The sequence below is a fragment of the Schistocerca piceifrons genome, unplaced genomic scaffold, assembly GCF_021461385.2.
Source record: "Schistocerca piceifrons isolate TAMUIC-IGC-003096 unplaced genomic scaffold, iqSchPice1.1 HiC_scaffold_2315, whole genome shotgun sequence".
Taxonomy (NCBI): Eukaryota; Metazoa; Arthropoda; class Insecta; order Orthoptera; family Acrididae; genus Schistocerca; species Schistocerca piceifrons.
This window is the reverse complement of record NW_025728246.1, coordinates 41,559-54,360: the sequence shown is the minus strand read 5'-3', so window position 1 is coordinate 54,360 and position 12,802 is coordinate 41,559. Positions and strand designations below refer to the sequence as shown.

General features: G+C 47.6%; 14 non-coding genes across 14 annotated transcripts; all 14 read right to left on the bottom strand.

The window, feature by feature from the left end:
* Window positions 1-459: 459 nt before the first annotated feature.
* On the bottom strand, window positions 460-541 carry Trnas-gcu. The gene has a single exon. It is a non-coding gene; the product is annotated as a tRNA-Ser (tRNA).
* An 822-nt stretch (window positions 542-1,363) lies between these two features.
* On the bottom strand, window positions 1,364-1,445 carry Trnas-gcu. Its single transcript has one exon. It is a non-coding gene; the product is annotated as a tRNA-Ser (tRNA).
* An 822-nt stretch (window positions 1,446-2,267) lies between these two features.
* Trnas-gcu lies at window positions 2,268-2,349 on the bottom strand. Its single transcript has one exon. It is a non-coding gene; the product is annotated as a tRNA-Ser (tRNA).
* An 822-nt stretch (window positions 2,350-3,171) lies between these two features.
* Window positions 3,172-3,253, bottom strand: Trnas-gcu. The gene has a single exon. It is a non-coding gene; the product is annotated as a tRNA-Ser (tRNA).
* An 822-nt stretch (window positions 3,254-4,075) lies between these two features.
* Trnas-gcu lies at window positions 4,076-4,157 on the bottom strand. Its single transcript has one exon. It is a non-coding gene; the product is annotated as a tRNA-Ser (tRNA).
* An 822-nt stretch (window positions 4,158-4,979) lies between these two features.
* Trnas-gcu lies at window positions 4,980-5,061 on the bottom strand. Its single transcript has one exon. It is a non-coding gene; the product is annotated as a tRNA-Ser (tRNA).
* Window positions 5,062-5,883: 822 nt separating this feature from the next.
* Window positions 5,884-5,965, bottom strand: Trnas-gcu. The gene has a single exon. It is a non-coding gene; the product is annotated as a tRNA-Ser (tRNA).
* Window positions 5,966-6,787: 822 nt separating this feature from the next.
* Window positions 6,788-6,869, bottom strand: Trnas-gcu. The gene has a single exon. It is a non-coding gene; the product is annotated as a tRNA-Ser (tRNA).
* Window positions 6,870-7,691: 822 nt separating this feature from the next.
* Window positions 7,692-7,773, bottom strand: Trnas-gcu. Its single transcript has one exon. It is a non-coding gene; the product is annotated as a tRNA-Ser (tRNA).
* Window positions 7,774-8,595: 822 nt separating this feature from the next.
* On the bottom strand, window positions 8,596-8,677 carry Trnas-gcu. The gene has a single exon. It is a non-coding gene; the product is annotated as a tRNA-Ser (tRNA).
* An 822-nt stretch (window positions 8,678-9,499) lies between these two features.
* Window positions 9,500-9,581, bottom strand: Trnas-gcu. The gene has a single exon. It is a non-coding gene; the product is annotated as a tRNA-Ser (tRNA).
* Window positions 9,582-10,403: 822 nt separating this feature from the next.
* Trnas-gcu lies at window positions 10,404-10,485 on the bottom strand. Its single transcript has one exon. It is a non-coding gene; the product is annotated as a tRNA-Ser (tRNA).
* Window positions 10,486-11,307: 822 nt separating this feature from the next.
* Window positions 11,308-11,389, bottom strand: Trnas-gcu. The gene has a single exon. It is a non-coding gene; the product is annotated as a tRNA-Ser (tRNA).
* An 822-nt stretch (window positions 11,390-12,211) lies between these two features.
* On the bottom strand, window positions 12,212-12,293 carry Trnas-gcu. The gene has a single exon. It is a non-coding gene; the product is annotated as a tRNA-Ser (tRNA).
* Between the last annotated feature and the right edge of the window lie 509 nt (window positions 12,294-12,802).

The window sequence follows — 12,802 nt, the reverse complement described above, 5'->3', positions numbered from 1 at the left end:
AGTTTCTTTCGAAGAGCAAACCACGTTCTTCGTAGCCGAATTGTGAGACCAGAGGCTCCTGCTGTTGGCGATGGAGCCAGGCCCTATCAGATCGCTTCCGTATACGGCGGCCGGATGGAAAGCAAACTGTCGAAAGGCGACAGTTGCGCTACGGTTGGAGGTATTATAGGCTCGATACGTTAAAATGACTGCGATAAGTAAGCACTTAAATATGAATGAGAACGCACCGTTCCCAAACACCACCATGGTGCCAAACTTCGATTCGTTTATAGATCTTGAGATGATGTTTGATTCGAAAGAAGTACGCTATCGAATGTTGTGTATTTCCAATTGGTAGGCGGTTTAGTTTCGTATTTCTTACGGATGTTAACTTTCACCTACACGTTCCATTGCTACTACTGAGTGGCGTTTCGCATGTAGAAGGCGTGATCCGAAATGGGTGCTTTACGTAAAATTCTTCGACGAGGATGGGATTCGAACCCACGCGTGCAGAGCACATTGGATTAGCAGTCCAACGCCTTAACCACTCGGCCACCTCGTCTGATGCATCGGAAACTGCGTCCCTCGCTAGTCCTTACGGAAAGAAGTCGTTTGTCGATTCGAAATCGCATCGTACTGTGGCTGGTGTACACGCTGTAACGCCCTGCTGCAGTGCAGCTGACCAAGCTCCCACTCGTGAATCATTTAATGATGGCATCCGTCCACGTTGGTATCCGATCGGAGGAAAGTAGTCGGCCCACTTACTTACTGCAGAAATAAGCACCGAATCGTCGTGTAGCGTTGTCTAATGCAAATGAAAAATGTCCTGTGCATTCAGTATAACAACTACTGCAACGCCGCGATTATCTCGATTCGAAACATTTATTTGTCACCTTCGTTGACCTCATCGCTGATGTTGCTTTCAAGTTTCTTTCGAAGAGCAAACCACGTTCTTCGTAGCCGAATTGTGAGACCAGAGGCTCCTGCTGTTGGCGATGGAGCCAGGCCCTATCAGATCGCTTCCGTATACGGCGGCCGGATGGAAAGCAAACTGTCGAAAGGCGACAGTTGCGCTACGGTTGGAGGTATTATAGGCTCGATACGTTAAAATGACTGCGATAAGTAAGCACTTAAATATGAATGAGAACGCACCGTTCCCAAACACCACCATGGTGCCAAACTTCGATTCGTTTATAGATCTTGAGATGATGTTTGATTCGAAAGAAGTACGCTATCGAATGTTGTGTATTTCCAATTGGTAGGCGGTTTAGTTTCGTATTTCTTACGGATGTTAACTTTCACCTACACGTTCCATTGCTACTACTGAGTGGCGTTTCGCATGTAGAAGGCGTGATCCGAAATGGGTGCTTTACGTAAAATTCTTCGACGAGGATGGGATTCGAACCCACGCGTGCAGAGCACATTGGATTAGCAGTCCAACGCCTTAACCACTCGGCCACCTCGTCTGATGCATCGGAAACTGCGTCCCTCGCTAGTCCTTACGGAAAGAAGTCGTTTGTCGATTCGAAATCGCATCGTACTGTGGCTGGTGTACACGCTGTAACGCCCTGCTGCAGTGCAGCTGACCAAGCTCCCACTCGTGAATCATTTAATGATGGCATCCGTCCACGTTGGTATCCGATCGGAGGAAAGTAGTCGGCCCACTTACTTACTGCAGAAATAAGCACCGAATCGTCGTGTAGCGTTGTCTAATGCAAATGAAAAATGTCCTGTGCATTCAGTATAACAACTACTGCAACGCCGCGATTATCTCGATTCGAAACATTTATTTGTCACCTTCGTTGACCTCATCGCTGATGTTGCTTTCAAGTTTCTTTCGAAGAGCAAACCACGTTCTTCGTAGCCGAATTGTGAGACCAGAGGCTCCTGCTGTTGGCGATGGAGCCAGGCCCTATCAGATCGCTTCCGTATACGGCGGCCGGATGGAAAGCAAACTGTCGAAAGGCGACAGTTGCGCTACGGTTGGAGGTATTATAGGCTCGATACGTTAAAATGACTGCGATAAGTAAGCACTTAAATATGAATGAGAACGCACCGTTCCCAAACACCACCATGGTGCCAAACTTCGATTCGTTTATAGATCTTGAGATGATGTTTGATTCGAAAGAAGTACGCTATCGAATGTTGTGTATTTCCAATTGGTAGGCGGTTTAGTTTCGTATTTCTTACGGATGTTAACTTTCACCTACACGTTCCATTGCTACTACTGAGTGGCGTTTCGCATGTAGAAGGCGTGATCCGAAATGGGTGCTTTACGTAAAATTCTTCGACGAGGATGGGATTCGAACCCACGCGTGCAGAGCACATTGGATTAGCAGTCCAACGCCTTAACCACTCGGCCACCTCGTCTGATGCATCGGAAACTGCGTCCCTCGCTAGTCCTTACGGAAAGAAGTCGTTTGTCGATTCGAAATCGCATCGTACTGTGGCTGGTGTACACGCTGTAACGCCCTGCTGCAGTGCAGCTGACCAAGCTCCCACTCGTGAATCATTTAATGATGGCATCCGTCCACGTTGGTATCCGATCGGAGGAAAGTAGTCGGCCCACTTACTTACTGCAGAAATAAGCACCGAATCGTCGTGTAGCGTTGTCTAATGCAAATGAAAAATGTCCTGTGCATTCAGTATAACAACTACTGCAACGCCGCGATTATCTCGATTCGAAACATTTATTTGTCACCTTCGTTGACCTCATCGCTGATGTTGCTTTCAAGTTTCTTTCGAAGAGCAAACCACGTTCTTCGTAGCCGAATTGTGAGACCAGAGGCTCCTGCTGTTGGCGATGGAGCCAGGCCCTATCAGATCGCTTCCGTATACGGCGGCCGGATGGAAAGCAAACTGTCGAAAGGCGACAGTTGCGCTACGGTTGGAGGTATTATAGGCTCGATACGTTAAAATGACTGCGATAAGTAAGCACTTAAATATGAATGAGAACGCACCGTTCCCAAACACCACCATGGTGCCAAACTTCGATTCGTTTATAGATCTTGAGATGATGTTTGATTCGAAAGAAGTACGCTATCGAATGTTGTGTATTTCCAATTGGTAGGCGGTTTAGTTTCGTATTTCTTACGGATGTTAACTTTCACCTACACGTTCCATTGCTACTACTGAGTGGCGTTTCGCATGTAGAAGGCGTGATCCGAAATGGGTGCTTTACGTAAAATTCTTCGACGAGGATGGGATTCGAACCCACGCGTGCAGAGCACATTGGATTAGCAGTCCAACGCCTTAACCACTCGGCCACCTCGTCTGATGCATCGGAAACTGCGTCCCTCGCTAGTCCTTACGGAAAGAAGTCGTTTGTCGATTCGAAATCGCATCGTACTGTGGCTGGTGTACACGCTGTAACGCCCTGCTGCAGTGCAGCTGACCAAGCTCCCACTCGTGAATCATTTAATGATGGCATCCGTCCACGTTGGTATCCGATCGGAGGAAAGTAGTCGGCCCACTTACTTACTGCAGAAATAAGCACCGAATCGTCGTGTAGCGTTGTCTAATGCAAATGAAAAATGTCCTGTGCATTCAGTATAACAACTACTGCAACGCCGCGATTATCTCGATTCGAAACATTTATTTGTCACCTTCGTTGACCTCATCGCTGATGTTGCTTTCAAGTTTCTTTCGAAGAGCAAACCACGTTCTTCGTAGCCGAATTGTGAGACCAGAGGCTCCTGCTGTTGGCGATGGAGCCAGGCCCTATCAGATCGCTTCCGTATACGGCGGCCGGATGGAAAGCAAACTGTCGAAAGGCGACAGTTGCGCTACGGTTGGAGGTATTATAGGCTCGATACGTTAAAATGACTGCGATAAGTAAGCACTTAAATATGAATGAGAACGCACCGTTCCCAAACACCACCATGGTGCCAAACTTCGATTCGTTTATAGATCTTGAGATGATGTTTGATTCGAAAGAAGTACGCTATCGAATGTTGTGTATTTCCAATTGGTAGGCGGTTTAGTTTCGTATTTCTTACGGATGTTAACTTTCACCTACACGTTCCATTGCTACTACTGAGTGGCGTTTCGCATGTAGAAGGCGTGATCCGAAATGGGTGCTTTACGTAAAATTCTTCGACGAGGATGGGATTCGAACCCACGCGTGCAGAGCACATTGGATTAGCAGTCCAACGCCTTAACCACTCGGCCACCTCGTCTGATGCATCGGAAACTGCGTCCCTCGCTAGTCCTTACGGAAAGAAGTCGTTTGTCGATTCGAAATCGCATCGTACTGTGGCTGGTGTACACGCTGTAACGCCCTGCTGCAGTGCAGCTGACCAAGCTCCCACTCGTGAATCATTTAATGATGGCATCCGTCCACGTTGGTATCCGATCGGAGGAAAGTAGTCGGCCCACTTACTTACTGCAGAAATAAGCACCGAATCGTCGTGTAGCGTTGTCTAATGCAAATGAAAAATGTCCTGTGCATTCAGTATAACAACTACTGCAACGCCGCGATTATCTCGATTCGAAACATTTATTTGTCACCTTCGTTGACCTCATCGCTGATGTTGCTTTCAAGTTTCTTTCGAAGAGCAAACCACGTTCTTCGTAGCCGAATTGTGAGACCAGAGGCTCCTGCTGTTGGCGATGGAGCCAGGCCCTATCAGATCGCTTCCGTATACGGCGGCCGGATGGAAAGCAAACTGTCGAAAGGCGACAGTTGCGCTACGGTTGGAGGTATTATAGGCTCGATACGTTAAAATGACTGCGATAAGTAAGCACTTAAATATGAATGAGAACGCACCGTTCCCAAACACCACCATGGTGCCAAACTTCGATTCGTTTATAGATCTTGAGATGATGTTTGATTCGAAAGAAGTACGCTATCGAATGTTGTGTATTTCCAATTGGTAGGCGGTTTAGTTTCGTATTTCTTACGGATGTTAACTTTCACCTACACGTTCCATTGCTACTACTGAGTGGCGTTTCGCATGTAGAAGGCGTGATCCGAAATGGGTGCTTTACGTAAAATTCTTCGACGAGGATGGGATTCGAACCCACGCGTGCAGAGCACATTGGATTAGCAGTCCAACGCCTTAACCACTCGGCCACCTCGTCTGATGCATCGGAAACTGCGTCCCTCGCTAGTCCTTACGGAAAGAAGTCGTTTGTCGATTCGAAATCGCATCGTACTGTGGCTGGTGTACACGCTGTAACGCCCTGCTGCAGTGCAGCTGACCAAGCTCCCACTCGTGAATCATTTAATGATGGCATCCGTCCACGTTGGTATCCGATCGGAGGAAAGTAGTCGGCCCACTTACTTACTGCAGAAATAAGCACCGAATCGTCGTGTAGCGTTGTCTAATGCAAATGAAAAATGTCCTGTGCATTCAGTATAACAACTACTGCAACGCCGCGATTATCTCGATTCGAAACATTTATTTGTCACCTTCGTTGACCTCATCGCTGATGTTGCTTTCAAGTTTCTTTCGAAGAGCAAACCACGTTCTTCGTAGCCGAATTGTGAGACCAGAGGCTCCTGCTGTTGGCGATGGAGCCAGGCCCTATCAGATCGCTTCCGTATACGGCGGCCGGATGGAAAGCAAACTGTCGAAAGGCGACAGTTGCGCTACGGTTGGAGGTATTATAGGCTCGATACGTTAAAATGACTGCGATAAGTAAGCACTTAAATATGAATGAGAACGCACCGTTCCCAAACACCACCATGGTGCCAAACTTCGATTCGTTTATAGATCTTGAGATGATGTTTGATTCGAAAGAAGTACGCTATCGAATGTTGTGTATTTCCAATTGGTAGGCGGTTTAGTTTCGTATTTCTTACGGATGTTAACTTTCACCTACACGTTCCATTGCTACTACTGAGTGGCGTTTCGCATGTAGAAGGCGTGATCCGAAATGGGTGCTTTACGTAAAATTCTTCGACGAGGATGGGATTCGAACCCACGCGTGCAGAGCACATTGGATTAGCAGTCCAACGCCTTAACCACTCGGCCACCTCGTCTGATGCATCGGAAACTGCGTCCCTCGCTAGTCCTTACGGAAAGAAGTCGTTTGTCGATTCGAAATCGCATCGTACTGTGGCTGGTGTACACGCTGTAACGCCCTGCTGCAGTGCAGCTGACCAAGCTCCCACTCGTGAATCATTTAATGATGGCATCCGTCCACGTTGGTATCCGATCGGAGGAAAGTAGTCGGCCCACTTACTTACTGCAGAAATAAGCACCGAATCGTCGTGTAGCGTTGTCTAATGCAAATGAAAAATGTCCTGTGCATTCAGTATAACAACTACTGCAACGCCGCGATTATCTCGATTCGAAACATTTATTTGTCACCTTCGTTGACCTCATCGCTGATGTTGCTTTCAAGTTTCTTTCGAAGAGCAAACCACGTTCTTCGTAGCCGAATTGTGAGACCAGAGGCTCCTGCTGTTGGCGATGGAGCCAGGCCCTATCAGATCGCTTCCGTATACGGCGGCCGGATGGAAAGCAAACTGTCGAAAGGCGACAGTTGCGCTACGGTTGGAGGTATTATAGGCTCGATACGTTAAAATGACTGCGATAAGTAAGCACTTAAATATGAATGAGAACGCACCGTTCCCAAACACCACCATGGTGCCAAACTTCGATTCGTTTATAGATCTTGAGATGATGTTTGATTCGAAAGAAGTACGCTATCGAATGTTGTGTATTTCCAATTGGTAGGCGGTTTAGTTTCGTATTTCTTACGGATGTTAACTTTCACCTACACGTTCCATTGCTACTACTGAGTGGCGTTTCGCATGTAGAAGGCGTGATCCGAAATGGGTGCTTTACGTAAAATTCTTCGACGAGGATGGGATTCGAACCCACGCGTGCAGAGCACATTGGATTAGCAGTCCAACGCCTTAACCACTCGGCCACCTCGTCTGATGCATCGGAAACTGCGTCCCTCGCTAGTCCTTACGGAAAGAAGTCGTTTGTCGATTCGAAATCGCATCGTACTGTGGCTGGTGTACACGCTGTAACGCCCTGCTGCAGTGCAGCTGACCAAGCTCCCACTCGTGAATCATTTAATGATGGCATCCGTCCACGTTGGTATCCGATCGGAGGAAAGTAGTCGGCCCACTTACTTACTGCAGAAATAAGCACCGAATCGTCGTGTAGCGTTGTCTAATGCAAATGAAAAATGTCCTGTGCATTCAGTATAACAACTACTGCAACGCCGCGATTATCTCGATTCGAAACATTTATTTGTCACCTTCGTTGACCTCATCGCTGATGTTGCTTTCAAGTTTCTTTCGAAGAGCAAACCACGTTCTTCGTAGCCGAATTGTGAGACCAGAGGCTCCTGCTGTTGGCGATGGAGCCAGGCCCTATCAGATCGCTTCCGTATACGGCGGCCGGATGGAAAGCAAACTGTCGAAAGGCGACAGTTGCGCTACGGTTGGAGGTATTATAGGCTCGATACGTTAAAATGACTGCGATAAGTAAGCACTTAAATATGAATGAGAACGCACCGTTCCCAAACACCACCATGGTGCCAAACTTCGATTCGTTTATAGATCTTGAGATGATGTTTGATTCGAAAGAAGTACGCTATCGAATGTTGTGTATTTCCAATTGGTAGGCGGTTTAGTTTCGTATTTCTTACGGATGTTAACTTTCACCTACACGTTCCATTGCTACTACTGAGTGGCGTTTCGCATGTAGAAGGCGTGATCCGAAATGGGTGCTTTACGTAAAATTCTTCGACGAGGATGGGATTCGAACCCACGCGTGCAGAGCACATTGGATTAGCAGTCCAACGCCTTAACCACTCGGCCACCTCGTCTGATGCATCGGAAACTGCGTCCCTCGCTAGTCCTTACGGAAAGAAGTCGTTTGTCGATTCGAAATCGCATCGTACTGTGGCTGGTGTACACGCTGTAACGCCCTGCTGCAGTGCAGCTGACCAAGCTCCCACTCGTGAATCATTTAATGATGGCATCCGTCCACGTTGGTATCCGATCGGAGGAAAGTAGTCGGCCCACTTACTTACTGCAGAAATAAGCACCGAATCGTCGTGTAGCGTTGTCTAATGCAAATGAAAAATGTCCTGTGCATTCAGTATAACAACTACTGCAACGCCGCGATTATCTCGATTCGAAACATTTATTTGTCACCTTCGTTGACCTCATCGCTGATGTTGCTTTCAAGTTTCTTTCGAAGAGCAAACCACGTTCTTCGTAGCCGAATTGTGAGACCAGAGGCTCCTGCTGTTGGCGATGGAGCCAGGCCCTATCAGATCGCTTCCGTATACGGCGGCCGGATGGAAAGCAAACTGTCGAAAGGCGACAGTTGCGCTACGGTTGGAGGTATTATAGGCTCGATACGTTAAAATGACTGCGATAAGTAAGCACTTAAATATGAATGAGAACGCACCGTTCCCAAACACCACCATGGTGCCAAACTTCGATTCGTTTATAGATCTTGAGATGATGTTTGATTCGAAAGACGTACGCTATCGAAAGTTGTGTATTTCCAATTGGTAGGCGGTTTAGTTTCGTATTTCTTACGGATGTTAACTTTCACCTACACGTTCCATTGCTACCACTGAGTGGCGTTTCGCATGTAGAAGGCGAGATCCGAAATGGGTGCTTTACGTAAAATTCTTCGACGAGGATGGGATTCGAACCCACGCGTGCAGAGCACATTGGATTAGCAGTCCAACGCCTTAACCACTCGGCCACCTCGTCTGATGCATCGGAAACTGCGTCCCTCGCTAGTCCTTACGGAAAGAAGTCGTTTGTCGATTCGAAATCGCATCGTACTGTGGCTGGTGTACACGCTGTATCGCCCTGCTGCAGTGCAGCTGACCAAGCTCCCACTCGTGAATCATTTAATGATGGCATCCGTCCACGTTGGTATCCGATCGGAGGAAAGTAGTCGGCCCACTTACTTACTGCAGAAATAAGCACCGAATCGTCGTGTAGCGTTGTCTAATGCAAATGAAAAATGTCCTGTGCATTCAGTATAACAACTACTGCAACGCCGCGATTATCTCGATTCGAAACATTTATTTGTCACCTTCGTTGACCTCATCGCTGATGTTGCTTTCAAGTTTCTTTCGAAGAGCAAACCACGTTCTTCGTAGCCGAATTGTGAGACCAGAGGCTCCTGCTGTTGGCGATGGAGCCAGGCCCTATCAGATCGCTTCCGTATACGGCGGCCGGATGGAAAGCAAACTGTCGAAAGGCGACAGTTGCGCTACGGTTGGAGGTATTATAGGCTCGATACGTTAAAATGACTGCGATAAGTAAGCACTTAAATATGAATGAGAACGCACCGTTCCCAAACACCACCATGGTGCCAAACTTCGATTCGTTTATAGATCTTGAGATGATGTTTGATTCGAAAGACGTACGCTATCGAAAGTTGTGTATTTCCAATTGGTAGGCGGTTTAGTTTCGTATTTCTTACGGATGTTAACTTTCACCTACACGTTCCATTGCTACCACTGAGTGGCGTTTCGCATGTAGAAGGCGAGATCCGAAATGGGTGCTTTACGTAAAATTCTTCGACGAGGATGGGATTCGAACCCACGCGTGCAGAGCACATTGGATTAGCAGTCCAACGCCTTAACCACTCGGCCACCTCGTCTGATGCATCGGAAACTGCGTCCCTCGCTAGTCCTTACGGAAAGAAGTCGTTTGTCGATTCGAAATCGCATCGTACTGTGGCTGGTGTACACGCTGTATCGCCCTGCTGCAGTGCAGCTGACCAAGCTCCCACTCGTGAATCATTTAATGATGGCATCCGTCCACGTTGGTATCCGATCGGAGGAAAGTAGTCGGCCCACTTACTTACTGCAGAAATAAGCACCGAATCGTCGTGTAGCGTTGTCTAATGCAAATGAAAAATGTCCTGTGCATTCAGTATAACAACTACTGCAACGCCGCGATTATCTCGATTCGAAACATTTATTTGTCACCTTCGTTGACCTCATCGCTGATGTTGCTTTCAAGTTTCTTTCGAAGAGCAAACCACGTTCTTCGTAGCCGAATTGTGAGACCAGAGGCTCCTGCTGTTGGCGATGGAGCCAGGCCCTATCAGATCGCTTCCGTATACGGCGGCCGGATGGAAAGCAAACTGTCGAAAGGCGACAGTTGCGCTACGGTTGGAGGTATTATAGGCTCGATACGTTAAAATGACTGCGATAAGTAAGCACTTAAATATGAATGAGAACGCACCGTTCCCAAACACCACCATGGTGCCAAACTTCGATTCGTTTATAGATCTTGAGATGATGTTTGATTCGAAAGACGTACGCTATCGAAAGTTGTGTATTTCCAATTGGTAGGCGGTTTAGTTTCGTATTTCTTACGGATGTTAACTTTCACCTACACGTTCCATTGCTACCACTGAGTGGCGTTTCGCATGTAGAAGGCGAGATCCGAAATGGGTGCTTTACGTAAAATTCTTCGACGAGGATGGGATTCGAACCCACGCGTGCAGAGCACATTGGATTAGCAGTCCAACGCCTTAACCACTCGGCCACCTCGTCTGATGCATCGGAAACTGCGTCCCTCGCTAGTCCTTACGGAAAGAAGTCGTTTGTCGATTCGAAATCGCATCGTACTGTGGCTGGTGTACACGCTGTATCGCCCTGCTGCAGTGCAGCTGACCAAGCTCCCACTCGTGAATCATTTAATGATGGCATCCGTCCACGTCGGTATCCGATCGGAGGAAAGTAGTCGGCCCACTTACTTACTGCAGAAATAAGCACCGAATCGTCGTGTAGCGTTGTCTAATGCAAATGAAAAATGTCCTGTGCATTCAGTATAACAACTACTGCAACGCCGCGATTATCTCGATTCGAAACATTTATTTGTCACCTTCGTTGACCTCATCGCTGATGTTGCTTTCAAGTTTCTTTCGAAGAGCAAACCACGTTCTTCGTAGCCGAATTGTGAGACCAGAGGCTCCTGCTGTTGGCGATGGAGCCAGGCCCTATCAGATCGCTTCCGTATACGGCGGCCGGATGGAAAGCAAACTGTCGAAAGGCGACAGTTGCGCTACGGTTGGAGGTATTATAGGCTCGATACGTTAAAATGACTGCGATAAGTAAGCACTTAAATATGAATGAGAACGCACCGTTCCCAAACACCACCATGGTGCCAAACTTCGATTCGTTTATAGATCTTGAGATGATGTTTGATTCGAAAGAAGTACGCTATCGAATGTTGTGTATTTCCAATTGGTAGGCGGTTTAGTTTCGTATTTCTTACGGATGTTAACTTTCACCTACACGTTCCATTGCTACTACTGAGTGGCGTTTCGCATGTAGAAGGCGTGATCCGAAATGGGTGCTTTACGTAAAATTCTTCGACGAGGATGGGATTCGAACCCACGCGTGCAGAGCACATTGGATTAGCAGTCCAACGCCTTAACCACTCGGCCACCTCGTCTGATGCATCGGAAACTGCGTCCCTCGCTAGTCCTTACGGAAAGAAGTCGTTTGTCGATTCGAAATCGCATCGTACTGTGGCTGGTGTACACGCTGTAACGCCCTGCTGCAGTGCAGCTGACCAAGCTCCCACTCGTGAATCATTTAATGATGGCATCCGTCCACGTTGGTATCCGATCGGAGGAAAGTAGTCGGCCCACTTACTTACTGCAGAAATAAGCACCGAATCGTCGTGTAGCGTTGTCTAATGCAAATGAAAAATGTCCTGTGCATTCAGTATAACAACTACTGCAACGCCGCGATTATCTCGATTCGAAACATTTATTTGTCACCTTCGTTGACCTCATCGCTGATGTTGCTTTCAAGTTTCTTTCGAAGAGCAAACCACGTTCTTCGTAGCCGAATTGTGAGACCAGAGGCTCCTGCTGTTGGCGATGGAGCCAGGCCCTATCAGATCGCTTCCGTATACGGCGGCCGGATGGAAAGCAAACTGTCGAAAGGCGACAGTTGCGCTACGGTTGGAGGTATTATAGGCTCGATACGTTAAAATGACTGCGATAAGTAAGCACTTAAATATGAATGAGAACGCACCGTTCCCAAACACCACCATGGTGCCAAACTTCGATTCGTTTATAGATCTTGAGATGATGTTTGATTCGAAAGAAGTACGCTATCGAATGTTGTGTATTTCCAATTGGTAGGCGGTTTAGTTTCGTATTTCTTACGGATGTTAACTTTCACCTACACGTTCCATTGCTACTACTGAGTGGCGTTTCGCATGTAGAAGGCGTGATCCGAAATGGGTGCTTTACGTAAAATTCTTCGACGAGGATGGGATTCGAACCCACGCGTGCAGAGCACATTGGATTAGCAGTCCAACGCCTTAACCACTCGGCCACCTCGTCTGATGCATCGGAAACTGCGTCCCTCGCTAGTCCTTACGGAAAGAAGTCGTTTGTCGATTCGAAATCGCATCGTACTGTGGCTGGTGTACACGCTGTAACGCCCTGCTGCAGTGCAGCTGACCAAGCTCCCACTCGTGAATCATTTAATGATGGCATCCGTCCACGTTGGTATCCGATCGGAGGAAAGTAGTCGGCCCACTTACTTACTGCAGAAATAAGCACCGAATCGTCGTGTAGCGTTGTCTAATGCAAATGAAAAATGTCCTGTGCATTCAGTATAACAACTACTGCAACGCCGCGATTATCTCGATTCGAAACATTTATTTGTCACCTTCGTTGACCTCATCGCTGATGTTGCTTTCAAGTTTCTTTCGAAGAGCAAACCACGTTCTTCGTAGCCGAATTGTGAGACCAGAGGCTCCTGCTGTTGGCGATGGAGCCAGGCCCTATCAGATCGCTTCCGTATACGGCGGCCGGATGGAAAGCAAACTGTCGAAAGGCGACAGTTG